The 19,561-nt window shown below is 40.8% G+C and overlaps 1 long non-coding RNA gene across 1 annotated transcript in view; it reads left to right on the top strand.

The window, feature by feature from the left end:
* The first annotated feature begins 12,699 nt into the window (after positions 1–12,699).
* Positions 12,700–19,561, top strand: part of LOC117804986 — a 46,323-nt gene continuing 39,461 nt past the window's right edge. Inside the window, exon 1 of the long non-coding RNA XR_004629311.1 lies at positions 12,700–13,033. This is a non-coding gene — a long non-coding RNA (uncharacterized LOC117804986). The remainder of the gene's footprint in view (positions 13,034–19,561) is intronic.

The raw sequence follows: 19,561 nt of genomic DNA, 5'->3' as shown, positions 1-19,561 counted from the left end.
AGTTGAAGCACTTTGTGTTCTAAAAATGGAGTGTATTCATATATGAACTTACATACAGTATATACAGTATAGAGAGTTGAATAAATGTGACATTACTGTCATCTCTGCTTTCGTTTCCCTTGGTAAATTTCAGTAGGTTAATTGCTCTGCTGTGTGTAAATGTGTGTGTGTGTATCCTTAAACTCCAGGGTAAGATGTGCAGGTTGAAAGGCCAGGTCAGCAGAAACCAATGAGTGGACTTGAAGATATCACTCTTCCAGTAAGTTTCAGCACAAACACCAACGAGACAGAGTCCCCCTGTGGTGCAGTTGCCTTTGTAGAAGCCCCCCTCCTCGTCCTGCCTGCCTGCCAGCCGTGCATTAAACATGCAACAACTCTGCATTTGTGCTGCAGATGTTTGTCTCTCACAAACCAAAATCTTCTACCAAAATATTCCTCATGAAACTCCTGGTGGCTAAAACTGCATAACTTGATTCTTCCAGACTTTCCCCCCTTGTGTGTGGGGGTGGAGCAAAAGTGTAGCAGAAGTTTTCCAAGTTATAAAGCGGGGCTTCTGGAAGGGCTTCATCTGCACGGTAGCATTCCCATGATCCCAAACAATCAGATCGGATTTGCAATAAAGCACCCGAAAACAAAAAGCGCCGATCCACACTGTGATTTCAGCCGAGACGAGAAGGAAACAGAGTGAAGCTGCAGCTGTGGAACTTTGACTGTATATAAAGATAGGCGACACGTCCTCTCCTCCTGTTGTGCAAGGGTGAAGCCAAAATATCTCCAACAACAAACACTGACAAAGCTATAGGCCAGAGATTTACTTGTTGTTCGCCCAGCATTGGTCTGGTGCATCAGCTGTGCACGCCTTGAAAATTAACATGATGCAGATGCGAGGTGCAGTATGCATATAAACACTAGGGGCAGTGTAGAGGCAGAGCAGATGTGACCAGACCAGAGGAAACTGCAGTAAGGATTATAAATGGTGGAAATATGTCTCTTCTTCTGCCTTGATCTCAGCATTCACATGAGAGTAACCTCCTCAAGTGTTGCCACGTCTGTTGTTTACAACCCACACATCTGATAGCTGATTCATGGCGTGCCTTCTAGATCTATCCTCCAATAACACACGTAGTGAATAGTCAAGCATATTTACAATTACCCCCATGACACAGCCGGATGCATGCAAGTATGTTTCGGGCTATAACCAGCGCAGGAGACGACGGTGCAGCATCGATTTCTCGCCACTTCTGCTAACCCAAACACGTATTTAACTTATCAATGAAACAAAAGATCCCTGAGGTCGATACATCCCACAGTAGGTCAGATTCTTGTTATTTTGAAGCCTTTGCTCTCCAGGCTCTTTCCATACTCTGCTGATATAGTGAAAACAGTGCTGCAGGAGCCTCATTCATCAACAGAGTTGTCAATCATAGCATCATACCCTCTTTTATAGCACCAATTCTGTAATCAAAACTAAACTTCTTAGTAAAACTTTGACTTACATATAATTTATAATGATAAGATCTAACTGTAATGACAGAAATCATGTCTCCGAAATATTTATTTGACATGTGATTTGATTTTAAAGTTTGACCCATGTCCCATCTGCTTATATGGAAGAGGCAGCTTTGAAATTTGCAGCCAGTCAGTCGGGGGAGCTCTAAATGTTTTGGCCTCACTTTTGTGGACCTGTCTGTCTTTGCATACAGTCTGTGCTCCAGTAGCTGATAGGAAGAACTGTCAGGTGGTAAAACATGCTACCTGTGCAGCTGTAAGCTAGCTGTCAAGTGTCGCCCTGTACCCACAATCCTCTTCGTGTAGTACACACGCTGCTTTACTCTTTGACTCTTTGACAAAGGGGATCCGTTCTTTGTGTATTTCTAGGATGACGTTGTGACTTGAAAAAAAACCCTGTGTTTATTTTTTTGGATTCAGAACATGTATTTTTGTGTCTTACTGTGGAGTAAACTTTGCTCTAACCTGTGGAAGTCCCGGTAGTCTGATGCTGTGCTTCACCATCGTGTCCTCGAAACTGTCAGGCTTTTGACCCAAGTTCATGTTTTGTATGTTTTACTGTGAGAGAAAAGTTCTAGTTTGGAGTCTGTGTTTGTGGAGCCTTTTGTTGGCATTCTAAAGTGCATGCTGAAAAAAAAACATTATGTCGAACTGTAAAGAAAAAAAAAAGGTGACATACTGTATATCACGTTCAAACAATGTGTATAGAGTAAAGGTAAATGCTATGTGAGAGATTCACATAAACTATTTATCTTTTATCTTTGAAGGCTTCTTTCTTTGCTTCGTCTCTCCTCTTTTCTTCCACCTTTCTCAGGAGTGTTTTATGAAGTTACGACTTTTACATCTAATGAAGTTTGTTTGCAACTGTACCAACTAAAGTACTTATTTAAATCCAAACCTCAAGATTTTTTCAAAACCCAGAAGATTACTTTTCCTCTGGTAGGTATCTGACCCGCTGCCTTTAACCTAATTTTACATCTGCAGATACATTTACTGAGTTAGTAGCTTATTGTAACTCAAACCATCACTCTGCCTCCACCTTTTTGTCTAAAAGCATGTTGGTCGCCCCAAAATCTTAAAATGTGATTGGCTATTTAACTTGTCAGAGGCAGGACTTATTTTAAAATAACCTATCTGGGATTTATTAAAAGTGCTGTCAGTTGTGACTTTGGAGAAACATATTTGAGGCATTTTAACCTTTATTGGATAGGACAGCTGACGATAGACAGGAAGTGTGGGGAGTAGAGAGCAGAGGAAGACATGCAGCAAATGGTCAAGGCTGGGAGTTGAACCTGCGACTAGGACTGTTGCCTCTGTCTATGGGGCGCACTCTTAGTCCATTAGAGCCTATAGGCCGATGGCGCCCCAGGAATATAAAAGTGTTTCGATACTTAGATAATAGTTCTTAAAATAGATTATTAAGACAGAAAGGGTTAATGCTGTTAACGTGTGTGTGGCACACATACCAGGCCACCCCTGCTCATGTCAGAGCCCCATTTGGGCCACCCCAGTCCCATAAGGTCTGGACACGCCCCTGTCAGACGTGACACGACATTCTTGTCTGAAGTCATCTCAACAAAAATGTTATAACCGTTACTTCCTGTAGTTGCTCTCTGAGGTAGATAATCAGGGTGAAGCTGTAGCCCTGCTATGCAATGTCTCTTTTCCGATACATCATTAACTCTTGCTTGTCTGAATTTTAAAACGTGATCTACCCCAGACAAAAAGACACCTCCGTCAAATGTGACATGATATTGTAGATTCAAACCTGTTCCACCAACTCCTCCTCCTGCAGGTTTCTGACCATCAGTGTGCGGATCACTGCATGTGGTCTTCTGAGAATCCTGCCTGCTCATCCTGCAGGGAGAGAAAGACACATGGAGCCATTGTCTGCAAAAACAAGAGCAAACTGAAGCACCAGACCTGTCTTAGAGTCATGGGTGGATACGAAGCAGATGCTGGAACATCAGGGACTGAGAGCAGCAGAAACTGTCTCTGTTTTTATTTTATTTGGAAGGATTTTATTTTGATTGTGCTGAAAAGGTGAAAGGTTACTTTTGTGTCTGAGTACATAAATACTACTTGTAATGAGAGTTTAATGCAGGATTTCTGCTTACAGTTCATTCAGTAAAATTTCTCTGATAATGTGCTGGTAGTTGTTTCAGCTGCACTTTATCACTGACTCTAATAACACAGGTGGTGCTTCAGTAATAGCATCATGCCTGGCTCAGCTTTAAATGTCATTTCGCAGCGAGAGAGAAAAACAAACAAAGAAGAGACGCTGCGTTTGTCTGCTGCAGATTCTCTCACAGGTTCAGAGCTGAGATAATGGAGAGCCGGCGCCCTCCTCCTCTCCCACTTCCTCTGTTTCTCTGTTCATTCTTCAGCTCACGTCCTGCAATCAGCACGGCTCGGCACACTGTATCTCTGACACATCCCAACTATCTTTACTCCCGCTGCCATGGAAACAGCCTCAGACATGCCAAAAGAGATGTAAACAGCAAGGGCTTGGAGTGTGTTTTTCAGGACAGGACCCCCCCACTCCTCTCTCTCCTCTTTACTTCTTCCTCCTCTCTTCTCTTCCTCCTCCTCCTCCTTTCTGCCTGTGGAGGAGGGGCGGGTGTATGCTACCAGCTGCTGAAGATCCAAAATACCAAATTCGTGACATGAATATTGCATCAGAGTCTGTTTTAAACTTATTCATTCTCCCTCAGTGACGCACACTTTTCACCCTGAGCAAGCTAACAGGTGTGTTTATTGATAAATACAAACACAGCAGATCTGTTTATAGTTTCTCTTACCTTTAATTATTCATAGCATTTGTTTAAAAAAGACACGACCGCCTCAGTGTCAAGTCTCTCTGCTTAACGTAAAGTCTGCCCTTAATGTTGCTGATGGAGAAATACTCCTGATATTCTCAACATAAGGAAGCTTTCATCCCCTCAGGTGGAACAATGCTGTCAGGGTTTCATGAGAAAGGTCAGGAGCAAATCAGGAACTTCATTGCTCTGTCTCTAATTTCTCAATCCGGCCTTAGAGAGTGAATAAATAAAGTAAATCTCGATAAAGTTAGTATGCAAAAAGAAAGACATTGGCTCTTTTGAGTGTATTCTGTGGTCCACTATGATCCTGCAATGCAAATGTGCAATGAGACAATACTCGGAGCTGATAGTCAGTGTTAGAATGACCCTTTAGCGGCTGGATGATACAGCAGGCATGATGAACAAAATCACAGATGGTGGTTCAGGTTCTTAAACAAACAGCCACAGCGACATCAGACACCAACCAAGAACGAACCCAGACAGATTATAACTGGCACCTTTTATACTGTGGCACTAATTGGCCTCCTGGACCAAACCATCTGGAGGTGTTCACAAATTATTTTTTCTGCTCTCCAATTAACTTAGACACCTTCCCCTGTTCCTGATTTTATGTCACCAATATTAACAACATTTTATAATTACCACATTTCCTAAAATACATCTAAAACATGCCATTTAATTGATTCCCCTGCACCGCTAAATTCAGACTCTCCCCTGACCAATTTGTGCTCTGGTCCCACCCCGGAACCTTTATCTGGGTGTCCGTTCCTCTGGGAATCTTTTAACCGGAACACCCTGGAGCGGACACAGAACAGCAACCACAGGTAAGTCAAACAAACAATTTCGACATATTTGCACTACTGCCCTGGCACACTTTAACATTAATACAACCACACACCTATTCATATTCACTGCACACATGATTACTTATTGCTGACGTTAAACATCGTATCGTGGAGCCTTCTAACTCTCCTCTCTTCGCCAGGTGGAGCAGCGCCGCCACGCCGGCAACCCCCTGACAACCACTCCTCAACCACGCACTATGGTTTGCCTAACTCCAGTTAATTCCTTAATCAATAAATAACAATAACAACAACAAATGTGCAAATACGCAATGTGCAAATTTACTGTGCAAAGATCGCTAATAAAGTGCAAAGTGCCATCAATACTGTGTGTTGTTTATTAAAGTGCAATGAGCCCAAACCCTTGTGCAATATTTACAACACAACTGCCGTCTGTCATGAGTAACGAAGGGCTCTTCGTTACAGTCTGTGATCTGAAACCTCTTCAAGTGACTACCTCTGATGTTAAAAACGAAGCAGCGCCTTTGCGTGCCTGTGCTGGTTCCTCATTGCTCCAGTGGTTATTTCAGTTTAACCAGACACAGCCTACTTACAATGAAGCTCCTTTTTCTAGGTCAATATACCGACAAACCATGCCTAGCTATGAGAAGTCACTCATAGACAGTGCTGAGTATTACATTATGGTTATTATTATTATTGTTATTGTTATTGTTATTGTTATTATAATATTTTTATTTTTATTCTTGTACAAAGAGCGCACAGCTTACCAAGTCAAATTCCTTGTGTGTTCAAGCATACCTGGCCAATAAAGCTGATTCTGATTCTGAGTAGAGCATTAAGCCTGGTTTATACTTCTGCGTTGACCCTATGCAGCAGTGACTGATGCAGACCTGTGCACCAGATACTTATGTGCTGATTTGTCTGTCGCACAGCAATACTTAACCGAAACTCTTTAGGGCAGTCCGGTCGCTCTGATAATAGGGTTGCCTGCTTCCAGCCCCACTACGTTTTCTGCGTTTTCACAGAGATTCAGAACGTATTGTGTTGGTTTATGGCTGATACATGTTGCTGTTTGTCATACAGACATGATTACAGGGAAGAATAGAGAGGAGGAGATGAAATGTGCAGTAATTACAGAAGTGCTGAAACTGCAGGAAATAAAACTACCTGGATGTCGTACTGATTCGGGAAAATTTCCCAGTATGCACCGACCAGTCTGTTTCCTACAATGCACAGCACTCGTTCCGCTTTTTCTTTTTCTTTTTTAATGACGGGGGAACTCCGTTTTTAGGTGCTGTAAAAATTATTAGTTTCCATATAAACCACTTCTTAACATTTCGAATCATAAGTGATGTTAAAGAAGCAGTTTATCTATCAGCTTTGCTGTTGTTTACTTCCGCTTTCTGAAACCGGAAATCCGCGACGTCTGACCCAGCATCTTGCAGAAGAGATCCAACATAACAGTCAGACTACAGACTACCTTCAAACGCAGTATGCGTTTGGGTTACAAGCTACATGCGTAGGCTTCTGCATTGGAAAAGGACTGTGCAGACCTGCAGCACCGAAGTTTAAACCAGTCAGACGGCTGCCCTACAGCTTAGACACATACAGTGGGGCAAACAAGTATTTAGTCAGCCACTGATTTTGCAAGTTCTCCCACTTAGAAAGATGAGAGAGGTCTGTAATTTTCATCAGAGGTACACTTCAACTATGAGAGACAAAATGAGAAAAAAAATCCAGGAAATCACATTGTAGGATTTTAAAGAATTTATTTGTAAATTATGGTGGAAAATAAGTATTTGGTCAATAACAAAAGTTCAACTCAATACTTTGTAACATAACCTTTCTTGGCAATGACAGAGGTCAAACGTTTCCTGTAAGTCTTCACCAGGTTTGCACACACTGTAGCTGGTATTAGAGCAGTGATGTTTTGGGGCTGTCGCTGGGCAACACGGACTTTCAACTCCCTCCACAAATTTTCTATGGGGTTGAGGTCTGGAGACTGGCTAGGCCACTCCAGGACCTTGAAATGCTTTTTACGGAGCCACTCCTTCGTTGCCCGAGCGGTGTGTTTGGGATCATTGTCATGCTGGAAGACCCAGCCACGTTCCATCTTCAATGCTCTCACTGATGGAAGGAGGTTTTGGCTTAAAATCTCACGATACGTGGCCCCGTTCATTCTCCCCTTAACACGGATCAGTCGTCCTGTCCCCTTTGCAGAAAAACAGCCCCAACGCATGATGTTTCCACCCCCATGCTTCACAGTAGGTATGGAGTTCTTGGGATGCAACTCAGCATTCTTCTTCCTCCAAACACGACGAGTTGAGTTTTTACCAAAAAGTTCTATTTTGGTTTCATCTGACCACATGATATTCTCCCAATCCTCTTCTGGATCATCCATATGCTCTCTGGCAAACTTCAGACGGGCCTGGATATGTACTGGCTTAAGCAGGGGACACGCCTGGTGCTGCAGGATTTGAGTCCCTCTCGGCGTAGTGTGTTACTGATGGTAGCCTTTGTAACTTTGGTCCCAGCTCTCTGCAGGTCATTCATCAGGTCCTTCCGTGTTGTTCTGGGATTTTTGCTCACTGTCCTCATGATCATTTTGACCCCACTGATGAGATCTTGCTTGAGGCCCCAGATCAAGCGAGATTATCAATGGTCTTGTATGTCTTCCTTTTTCTTACAGTTGCTCCCACAGTTGATTTATTCACACCAACCTGCTTGCCTATTGTAGATTCACTCTTCCCAGCCTGGTGTAGGTCCACAATTTTCTTCCTGGTGTCCTTGGACAGTTCTTTTGTCTTGGCCATGGTTGAGTTTGGAGTCTGACTGTTTGAGGCTGTGGACAGGTGTCTTTTATACAGATAATGAGTTCAAACAGGTACCATTAATACAGGTAACGAATTGAGGACAGAAGAGCTTCTTAAAGAAGAAGTTTACAGTTCTGTGAGAGCCAGAAATCTTGCTTGTTTGTTGGTGACCAAATACTTATTTCCACCATAATTACAAATAAATTTTAAAAATCCTACGAATGTGATTTCCTGGATTTTTTTCCTCATTTTGTCTCTCATAGTTGAAGTGTACCTCTGATGAAAATTACAGACCTCTCTCATCTTTCTAAGTGGGAGAACTTGCAAACTCAGTGGCTTGACTAATACTTGTTTGCCCCACTGCATATGACCGGCATTTTTGGCCTACAATAATGAATGTATTAATAGTTGGTTTAACAAACTGGTCGTGCAGCATATTATAATATCGTCCAAACAATAACAGTGACCAGCTTTGTTTTGTTTTTTAGATCACCAGAAAATGATGTGAAAAAAACAGCTTTGTTATCATTTGATATGTCCTAAGATAAATACGATTACTGTCTCAAAAAAAATTGAAAATCACTGGATACCATGGGAAAACTTCATAGATTAAATGCCTGGATGCAAGCCTTCATAAGGCTTTTATTGATTTTGCAGTTAAGCCCCAAACTTCAAAAGTTCAAATTGTGCAACATCGAGTTTTCTTTTTCAATCCAGTTATTTAGGTTAAACACTTTAAATCTAATGCAAATGATAAAAATAATTTAAAAGGTTTATTCCTACAATCCTTAAATATTTCATACCCTTAAGAATCAGTATAAATGTTGTGCGGTCATTAATTTCAGGCACTATCATTAAGCTTTTCTTGGATTACATATTACTGAACGGGTACACTTCTGTTAAAGCGTACATTATCACAGTAATGCCTCCTCCAGATGTGTTTATAACAGCACACCTGACATGACAGTAATGATCATATTAACACACTGTATGTCAGCACCATGCCGAGCTCTGAAGCTGTCACACTGAGACGTTGCTTTTAAATCCCCATGAGTGGCGTGTAACGAGAGTGTCGTATCTGACGAGGGCCGAGTGAGTCAGGCGGTGAAGAGGGGGCTCCATTTACAGGCTTTGTTCCAGGTGAGTACTCCAAAAGCCACGGCAGCGCTCTAAATTACTCACACGCCGACATGGAGCCCCTTATTCAGCACCACGAGGGCAGGCTGTAGTGGCGTGTGAGAGTGCCACGACACACAAGGGGCTGCAAACTCCAGCATCAGAATCAGAGAAGACAAAAGAGCAGAGAGGAGGATTTCACTGTGAAGACACTCAGCAGGAGGTAAGTCCTCACGTCCGCTGCACAGGAAATCAGTCCTTCAGCATCCTGTCCACTTCTCTGCTGTAACGTGGGAGTCTCTCCAGAGTTTATGTTTGAGGCTTTTTTTAGCTGCAGGAAGAGGAAGAGGAACTGACATGCAAATTATTTCAGCCTTATTAAAAGTGTTTCAAAATATTTGTTTACAGGTTTCAGACGGGCTCCAATAATCCCTGGAAGAAAGTCTGCGTGCAGCTTTAAGTATGTGCGTCAGTGAGTTTTATTGAGTGTTATTTCTTGATAGCAGACTGTTGCTGTGGCTTTAATCACAGGCACTGGGAGACTGATCGTACGTGGACTCGTATATTTTTTAAATTGGTTTGATCAACATGGGAAAACGAAGAAAAGAGACAAAAACAAAAGCTGAATCGTGAAGATAACACTTATTAGAACTGAGAATGTGATATGGTGATGTATAAGGACTGATACATGGAAAAGAAAATGTCACAAACCAAGTCAGTTTAAAAGCTCTGAAAAGGATTTTTAACAAATGTTAGAACAGACTGAGCTATGCCTCTTTATGATCTACTATAGCAAACAAGAGCATCAACAAAAAGACTGATGATCACTTCTTTCACATGTATGTAAGAAGTTACCTCTTTACCAGCACTTTATCCACAGGGGGCACCAGAGTCCACACAAACCAAAAGAGCCTCACAGGAGCTTTAATGAAAGTAATAACAGCTAACACTAGACTTCCACAAGATCCGTTGGTCCGTCTCTACCTCAATGCAGTTTGGCTCTGTGCTCTCTCGTCTGTCAAAACACACTAGCTGTGTCTTCAGAACGCAGCCCGGAGCAGGACCGCTGGACAGCCTGAGTCATGTGACCGAGGTTTCCCATCGGTAATTACTGAATCAAGGATTCTCCTCCTCCTCCTCTCCTCATCCATGTTGTCTTTCTGGTCCTCTGAAAACCTCTGACCTGTTGACTCCAGGCCTGGCTCCGCTCATCATGACGGTTTGTTGTTGTAGTTAAGTGAAATACGATCTGGTGATAACACAGTGTTTTATTCTGAAAATTAACCGGATGTTTTCATTTTGTTTTGATGCCTGACTTCCTGTTCTGCTCCATCTGCTCTGTTGAGATTGATGCGTTGTGCTATGACATCATACACACATAGAAGTATTGCATTACAGCTGTGGAGGGTGGAAGCCTATTATCAGGAAAGTGGATTTCTCTAAATAATGACCCAGCTTTACAAAATAATGACTCTGTAACACAAAAATGACACCGACTCTCAGAATAATCAGAATCTTTTCCAAAATGTGGATAAGGGTGCCAAATAATGACTGAACATCTAATTATAATGACTCAGAGTCAGAGTAAAGAGAGGGTTTCTCTTAATAATTAGACACTTTCTTTAACCACTGACCATTTATCTGAAGCCTTCTGCCTGATGTTTGCAGCTGTTGGTTTTATTCTGCCTACGTCAAAGTTGTCTGAGAAAGATTCACATTATTTCAGAAATTAATAATTTTGAGATAGAATTATTACATCATGTATGTCATCGTTTTGAGTTAATAAGTTGTTTGAAGACCAGGGGTGTGTCCACAGGGTTGGCCAGAGGTGGCACTGGCACCAACTTAGATCTGATTGGACGCCTCAAATGCCACCCCAAAGTCCAAGGCTCTGATTGGCTATAAACGTATATTAAAATATGATATTTGTGTTGCAAGGAGCTGCCTGTAGTTTTCTTTGCTAAATGTTGCACATTTTTTAGTTTTGTTCTTCTACTTCTCACATTTATTTCATAGAACAGGTGAGTAAGAGATCAGTCCGTTAAAATTGAAAGCAAACTCATGCACACTGCCAGAATGTTAGAATACATTAATTGCAATAAATATATCTTTAGACAGAGTTCAAGAGTTGCTTCCATTATTGTTTAATTACATTAAATTGCAACTCAGAATATTCTTCTTCTTTTTGAGTCATTAAACATTAAAGCTTGTAGGATTTCTACATATCCACCACTCATGTGGCAGGACCGGTTCATCTGGGAAATCAACCCTCCCAGGAGAAATCAGCATCATTATTATCATCATACTTTATTTTTTCATTTGTTTTTCATTCATCACAATAATTATTTTGGAGGTGAATCATCTGGAAGAAGACGTCAGCAGCTTTATCAGCCCCAGTCCTTTAGCATAAGTAGGCCATCATCATATTAAACTGTATTTATTTTAGTGTTCTCTTGTCTGTAAGTTGTTTTTCTTAATATGTCTATGACGATGCTATCTAAACTGTTGCCATGGTTGAGTGAAGTGTAGTGCTTACCATGGTGCTGATGTTACTGTCATGATGTCATGGTGTGACTGACTTCCTCAGACTGTCTGAGTATGGAATGTAAAGTTTAAATGTGTTGTGGAACAAAATCATCTGAGTACTTTAAGTTACTTACTTATTTATTTGTTAAACATGAAGAAATTATATAAGAAATCAGAAAATATTTCAAGGTACTAAATTAAAGGTTATTTAGATCGCTTCTATCTAGTACAGTATATTTTTTAGCTGCATTATTTTAATATTTTATAAATTGGAAAATTCTAGTCTGTCTTTTCCCATCGCTGCCATATTAATCATTTCTACTGAATACTGCTTTATTAAAAAAAAAAATTATTGACCTTTTTACTGTTTACTTTTTAAGTGGTACTATATTTCTATTTAAACTGTGTGTTTCGGCCTCCTTATGTATCATTATAGTCCTGGAGAATAAAAACTTCATCTCACTGTGTATTTCTTTATGGTTCAAATGAAAATAAAGAAACTTGAGAAAGGATTGTCATCATATTGAGAAAGTTTTCCATTATTATAAGTTTGTTTACAGTTTTTTAGAGGAACTAATTGATTGAAGTCTGGTTGGTTTGAGAAAATAAGTAACTTTTGCGTTATCAGGTGGTTGTTTGGAGACAGTTTTCACATTATGTTGTAGTTTCTTTAAACCAATGCCTCAGATGGTGTTCATTGATGTTCATCCTGGCAAAACTGTCTATAAGATATGAATATAATTAATGTTTAATTACATTTCATGTTACTTTCACATAAAGCCATAAAACATATACATATTATTATTTCATATTTGATTTAAGTCTAGTTGCTTTAAGAAATAAGAAAATGTTGTTACTGTTATTTTGAGACAGTTTTCACAATATGTTGTAGTTACTTATCATCAATGCCTCTGAAGATAAACGTTGATGTTAACTGGTAATAACTTTCATTAAAATAGATAAATATTAAATATTATATATATTTCATTTTACATCCACATGAAGCTTTAAAAAATAAAAAAGATACGTTATTTAATTAAATTAACAGTCTGTTTTGAGATGCGCTTATTGACTGTTTTGGTGAAACAGCGCCCCTAGCGGCTGATACAGGAATCAGTTCGTCTGTGATCAGCCAGGTGAAGGTAACAACTTTGATCGATAAAATCGGATAAAACACGCTCTCCTCCCGGTCCTATCAAGATTTGCGAGCAGGGAATACCATGGATACTTTAATTCAGCCTCAAACAAGCCTAACTTTGACTTCACATCTGCAAACATATGAAAGTTAGCTAGCCTTAACACACTGAGGTGGTTAGCTAGCTCGTTTCACATGTGTGCAAGACACAAGGAACAACAACAACAAAGGAGACAACATGGAGACTTTCATGGATACAAACAACTGGAGGAGACAATGGAGGAGAGGAGACACCGCAGCACGACAAAGGTGAGTAGAACGCTTTCTTTATTGGTCTGCTTGCTTGCTGGTGTTTCTGCATGAAGGTAATTATCCAACCTTACCTGGACAGGTGTGTTTACTATAATAGCTGTTGCATAGTTGAAGTTATAAATTACTTAATGAAGGATACTGTTTCTAGTCTGCATATAAATATAAAAATAGCAGCCCTCCAGTTATTTACATAATTTAGAGATGTCTTTAATCTAGCTTTTTATTATTATAATTACTTCTTCTTCTTTTTCTTCTTCTTCTTCTTCTTCTTCTTCTTCTTCTTCTTCTTTTCAATTATTATTATTGTTATTTTTTTTTTATTAATATTATTGTTTTTGTTCTTAAATCACCTGTTAAACGAGTATTAATTAAGAGTTTTTAGAGGTCTGGTAATTTACGATGGATACTTAAAAGCTTTCTTTCCTGTCTTTCTGTTTAGTCTGTGCTTTAATGAGCTTTGTCTTGTCATTAAAATAACATAGTTTTGAATATATTGTGTATCTGAGTTGCAGTAGATGGAGAAAGAGAGCATGCTTTGATCCATGAAATGATAGTTTGTGATATTGGCTCTATTGGTATGAGTGCAGAAGTGTCATTGTGGTGTTGTAGTTTTGGTCTGTTGTCCTCTTGACATCTTGTTGCAGCTTTGTTATCAGTTTTTTTATAATCCTACCAAATGCAGTTAAACCTCAACTCAGACATATTTGCAGCTCTGTTGTCAAAACCACACGTCTGACAGTCTGTAGTATTCTTTAGATGACCTTGGTGACTTTTCTTCCTGATTTTATTTTTTGTATTGCATCACACCCCAGTTTAAGTGTGCGCTCTGTTTCAGGGTCAATGTAATTGTCCTCTCTGAAAGAACAGCTGGCTTAGTGTGCATGCTGAGGTTTAGATGGGTCTCCACCTCCATGACCCAGGTGTTCCTGTAGTCATGGATGAAAAATGCAAGGAGAGGTGAGAAGACTAGTTTGAATGGATCCCAGTTCACTGTGGAGACTCCCCGTTTATTTATCTGGGCTTGGAATTAACTTGGTATAGAGTTATATTTTCTGTAACGTTTGGCGGCATACAACAGAAACCCCTCAGCGTTCTCTCCATCTTCTCTTCAGCTCTTCTGATTTTGCGCTCGTCAGCTCTCTGTTACAAGGCGATGAAGCGCAGTGTAAGGGGATCGATTGTGGCTGTAATGTTAGGCTGACGTTTGATTGGTTATGTGAGTGTTGGATTGAATAGGTCAGCAGTTGATTAGTAATGTCTGCTAAGAGGCACATGCTTTCTTGCATAAATACGTCTCTGGGGCATATAAGGGTCACAATTTTGAGCCTTGTCTTGTTAATTTAGTGCTTTATATACTTTTTCCCCTTTTACCTCTCTGCATGTGATATGATTTTTCAAAGGAAGTAAGGCAATTTTAAATGATTGACTTAATTAAAGAACAAGTCTCACGATATCTTACATTGCCAAACATTTTATGGTGACCCAGAATCTGTTCAGCTGTCATACCCTGCAACATTCAACAGAGAGTCAGAGCTGGCATGTCTGATAAACTGTGCAGCAGGGATGTTTCAAAGCGACGAATCGTTGAATCACTCAGGAAATTAATCGAACGTTTACATTCAGACTAGGGATGGGCAATTATTATTGAATATTCTTTCACTTTGTAAAAAATCAAAGAGTTACTTTGAATATTTTCTCATTTTAAAATTACAATTTTTCATTGTTTTTACTTGTACCTGGTTGTATTATGGTATTCCTGCAAGACGGTGGCTATATCTTGACGCTGTTCGCTAACCACATTAGCAAACAGAAGAAGAAGAATGCTATCTGCATTAAAGAGAAAGAGAAAACACTAGCGACGGTCGCGTCACAGAAACACTGACATAAAGATCGAGACATACGCTGACAGTGCCCGCTACTTGCTGCACCTCGTCCTGCTGCTGGTTAACGTGACTGCCACACAAACAGGTTGCTAATGGGATGTGTGTTTGTGTGTGTGTGTGTGTGTTTGTGTGTGTGTGTGTGTGTGTGTGTGTTTGTGTGTGGAGTGATTATTCGAATAATCGTTGAAAAGAAGCCAATGATTATCGAATAGTATTTTGCCTTGAAATGCCCATCCCTAATACAGACTTGTCTACTAGTGTAAAAGTAAGAAGAAACTCTGAAAAAAGTCATAATTCAACTCAATTTATTGAATACGACCGAACACAGGATCACAGTCTGTGGGTAAATGATGGCAAACTTGTTTCCCGAGTGTGGCTAAAGTCCTCCGTGCAGGTTAACATCCACATGCACGAGCTGGTTTCTCATTGCTCGTGTTAAGTCGAGGCATCGAGACAGCCTCGCTTTGGGATGCCATCTGTCATCCGAGCTTGTTTAGATCTGGGTATTAGAGCATTATAGTGTTATTGTGGCACCAGAGTTACAGCCTCGGGCAGTGGAAGATGGCTGAACCACAGCTTAGAAACAACATGTGACATTGCAGGCCTACGATAATGAAAACATCAGTGTGTATGTGGGAGTCAAATATCAGCTGATGATAGGGGTGCAAACATAATATTATAGGAGCTTTGTTTAACAGCTAAAGACACCACTTCCACATGCAGTGATGTCACTCCTAACAGCTGGATACACACTTCTTCTCATGCTGTTGTGAAGACCTAAAAATACCTCAACAGCTCTGACACAAACCAAAGAGAGAGAGGATCAAACTCTACAATCACACGTTTATTTTATAGTCTTTACCTGCAGGGTTTGAACATGCAGACGTGTGCTTTGTTGCTGGAAGCGGAGTCGGACCAAAGTGTCACTGAGACAAACACAGAGGAGAAATAAACAGAGAGAGACAGAATGAGACCAATGTGATCAGACGAGTGTTTGTACATGAAGGTGGGTGTGTCGGCTGTCAGATGATCGTCTCTCTGTATCGTTTAAAGTAAACCTGTTTAGGTCCCCTCTCTCGGATATGTGCACTCTGTATGATGATTTTTCTAAGCGGCTCTCGGGGTCGCCGGCTGACCGAGCGTCAAAGATTTTAAGCTTATGTTGTAGTAATTCTGGATTTCCTCCATCCTCAGGCACTCACAGGTCTCAGATGTACTGAAGAAGTGAAACACCTTGCTTGCTGATCCATAAAGTCATGATCACAAGCAGGGGAAGAGGGGAGTATTAAATATTTCACGTCAGACATTCCCATTGATCAGCTCGAGGCTCTAATCCAGCTCAGCTGCCTGCGTGCCGTTACACCGAGAGATCACAGGCTGCGTGCACCCAGCAGCGTGTTAATGAGTCAGTCGAGCTAAGGTAAGCGTCTGCACACCGTTGCATCAGAAGTTGTGAGTGGGCAAACTATATTTAGCATGCTGGATTTGTGATCTCTAAGAGGGTGATGAGCTCCTGCACGGAACAAGCAAACCTGTGAAATCTGTGGAGCTTTATGAGATCAGGATATTTTAAACTGTTAGGAAGAGCTTTAAAGTTCAAATGGGACACAAAAAGATGTTCATGCACCCTGATGCAAGAATCAATTTATTGACCAAAGTATGTTAGCCTGGTTTGTAAGACTGGTTGTATTTGGAACTGTGAAAACATCCTCCAGCTTCCTCTTCTTTACTTCAATTTTTCTTTTATGCATTTATGTCGTTCTACTTCCGGGTCATAGTCCAGGTTGCAAACTGTGGAGCATGCACAGCATGTCTGTGGCCAGTTTGGGTCAGATTGAGATGTACGCATGGAAGAGGAAGAGGTTCGACCTTTAGAAATTCAACATAGCAGGATTACATCTGGACTAACATGTTGATGTATTTTCAGTCTCAAAAGTGGAAATCTCACAAAATGTCTTGTGGTCAAAGTTGACACCCAGCAGCAGGACGCACCGTGGCGTGTGTGTTTACATTTTACAGCAATGCTCAGTCTCTGGAAATCCGTGTGTAGTAGTGTGAGATTCAGAAATGGAGAAAATCAAAATTTTCTTTTGAAGTACCCCCTCAATAAGGGCAGTTATCTTAGCTGATAGTCTTAGAGATGGTGAGTGAAACAACCTTGGCTTCACCTGTAGCTAGCACTTATCCATGACAAATAAAAATCATCCACTAGATCTTCAAATCTGCAGACGTGGGGAGTAAAACCGACCTTTGTGTTTATTAAGACAGAGGCAGAGGCAGAGGAGCACCGATGATCCTGCTGGCTGTGTTCACTATGCGCTGCAGAGTTTTTTGGCAGGAGGCAGCCACCAAACCACACAGCGACACAGCCAGTGAGGACGCTCTCGATAGTACCTCTGTAAAAGGAGAACACGATGGGGGGTGGGACTTGGGCTTTCTTCAGTTTGCGGAGGAAGTAGAGCCGTTTTTGAGCCTTCTTGGCCAGCGATGCAGTGTTGTTAGTCAAGGAGAGGTCATCAGAGATGTGCAGTCCCAGGAACTTGGTACCGCTCACCCTCTCCACAGCAGCACCATTGATGGTCAGTGTTAGGTGCTGCTGTCGGCCTCTCCTGAAGTCCACGACAATCTCTTTGGTTTTCCACCCGTTGAGGAAGAGGTGGTTGTCGCTGCACCACTGGACCAGTTGGCTCGTCTCTTTTCTGTAGTTGGCCTCATCGTTGTTGGTGATGAGGCCCACCACTGTAGTGTCGTCCAAGAAATTTGATGATGTGGTTGGTGCTGTAGGTGGGCTCACAGTTGTGGGTCAGCAGGGTAGAAAATACTTTCTCTGCAGTGTTTTAATGCCAACATGTATTATCTGTGAAGCTTTCTTACAACCTAAATTAAAACTTAACTTATCAATATCATTTATCAGTGAGAAACACAAAATAAAACTATTGTTGGAGAGTTAAGTTAGCCCAAACTGTGTAATCTATGAAGATTATGTCCTGTCAGCAATTTACAGTCATTTTTGTGTCTTTTATGAAGGCAGTTACAGTGAGCAGGTTTTTATCACCCGTCGAGACACAGTGGCTTCTCTGCTGACTCAACCCTTCAAATCAAGGTCATCCAACATCTGGCGGCCACAGATGCAGACTCACTGTATTAATAGGAATGCATTAACTGGAAGTGTTTGAATATGTAGAGCTTAACCTTCCCATTAAACACTAAATGAACCTTCTTTATGTTGTTATAAATGACTGTATCTCGGTCTATTTGATTACAATACCTGTTAGAAAAGCTTTTTTACAGAAGATATTTTGAGCCTTAAAAGCAGGAGCAGGTGTTTAATGACTCGCAGACGACTCCATTTCAAAGAAGAAGAACATTATCTGCTGACAAAGGCTGACAGTCATAGATCATGAGACTCCCCTCCGCTGAGCCCTCTCTCCTCCATCTGCTCCCAGTAGTTGTTCCTTTGTTTATCCAGCTCAGCCCCCTCTCTCCCATCAGCATCAAAGAGTCCTGTGTTTTACCTCTGACTCACGTCTTCATCCTCTGTGTTAGCATCAGGTTTCCTCACAGACAGAGAGAGGAAATTATTCACATATAAAGCTCCAGTCTTCCCCCGATTATTACCCACTGAGAGGTTTTACTTTGAACATATCTGTATGAACGATTGGTGTTCATTCTCTTTCCTCATCTCCTGTTGCATGTAGTCTGCTGTTAGGTCTGTATTCACAATCAGCCACATTCATAGGTGGCGGCTTAATTGTCATGTAACTGCTGATGAAGACATCCTGCATGTTTCTCTTCATCTCTACAGAGACCAACATGTGCATGTTTCTGTAGTGACAGCATGATAACACCATATGTTAGACCTGGCCCGGGGGAAACCAGAGCACAACATAACAGTGACGCTCTCCTTCCTCGACCCCAAGGACGAGTAAACAGGCGAATATCTGCAGCTCACAATCCGTGACTTATTTAGATAAAAGAATTACTTCAAGGAGAGTAAATGCTATCTTAATGCTAAATAACATACAAAACATCTCTTTGATAACAAAACTGTCTTACCTTAATAAAAATAAAGAAAAGACAAAAACCTAACCGTCCCCCTGAATGAAAACAGGAGAAAATGGATGTATAAGATAAAAAGCTACTCTCCCATACCACTACTAGGACTGCTTTTAAATTCACTATAAAATATAGACATTATTTACAAGTTTACAACACTAGCTGTCATCACTAAATCTCTGAACTACTCTGTCACGTTGAAAGTGGATAAAGAAGGCGGGTTTGAGAGTTCACCAATTTTAAGTCTCAGGGAGGTCCCCGATTAGTTTCTGAATAAGACTAGAGACGGAACATTTAGAAACCTGCAATGTGGTGGAGCTGACGTCATCGCCAAACCAAACCGCCAAAACAAGCCCACCTGTCAAATCAGCCATGCCCCCTAATTATGACTGATAATGTTTAACTATTAGCCTTAATATAAGCTAAAACAATAAGCTATTTTAAAATCCACTCTCAACAGAGTCGTTGTTTTGGAGGGTACATTTGCGATATAGGCATTCAAAAGTCCAGACCCTGAATGATAAGACTATCCCATTTTTTCAGATTTATTTCAAGAATGTTACAAGACATGTTTTTACCCTCCATT

The sequence above is a fragment of the Notolabrus celidotus genome, chromosome 21 (genome assembly GCF_009762535.1).
Source record: "Notolabrus celidotus isolate fNotCel1 chromosome 21, fNotCel1.pri, whole genome shotgun sequence".
NCBI classification, from domain to species: Eukaryota; Metazoa; Chordata; class Actinopteri; order Labriformes; family Labridae; genus Notolabrus; species Notolabrus celidotus.
The sequence above is the reverse complement of the archived record's forward strand: the minus strand, read 5'-3'. Positions and strand labels throughout refer to the sequence as shown.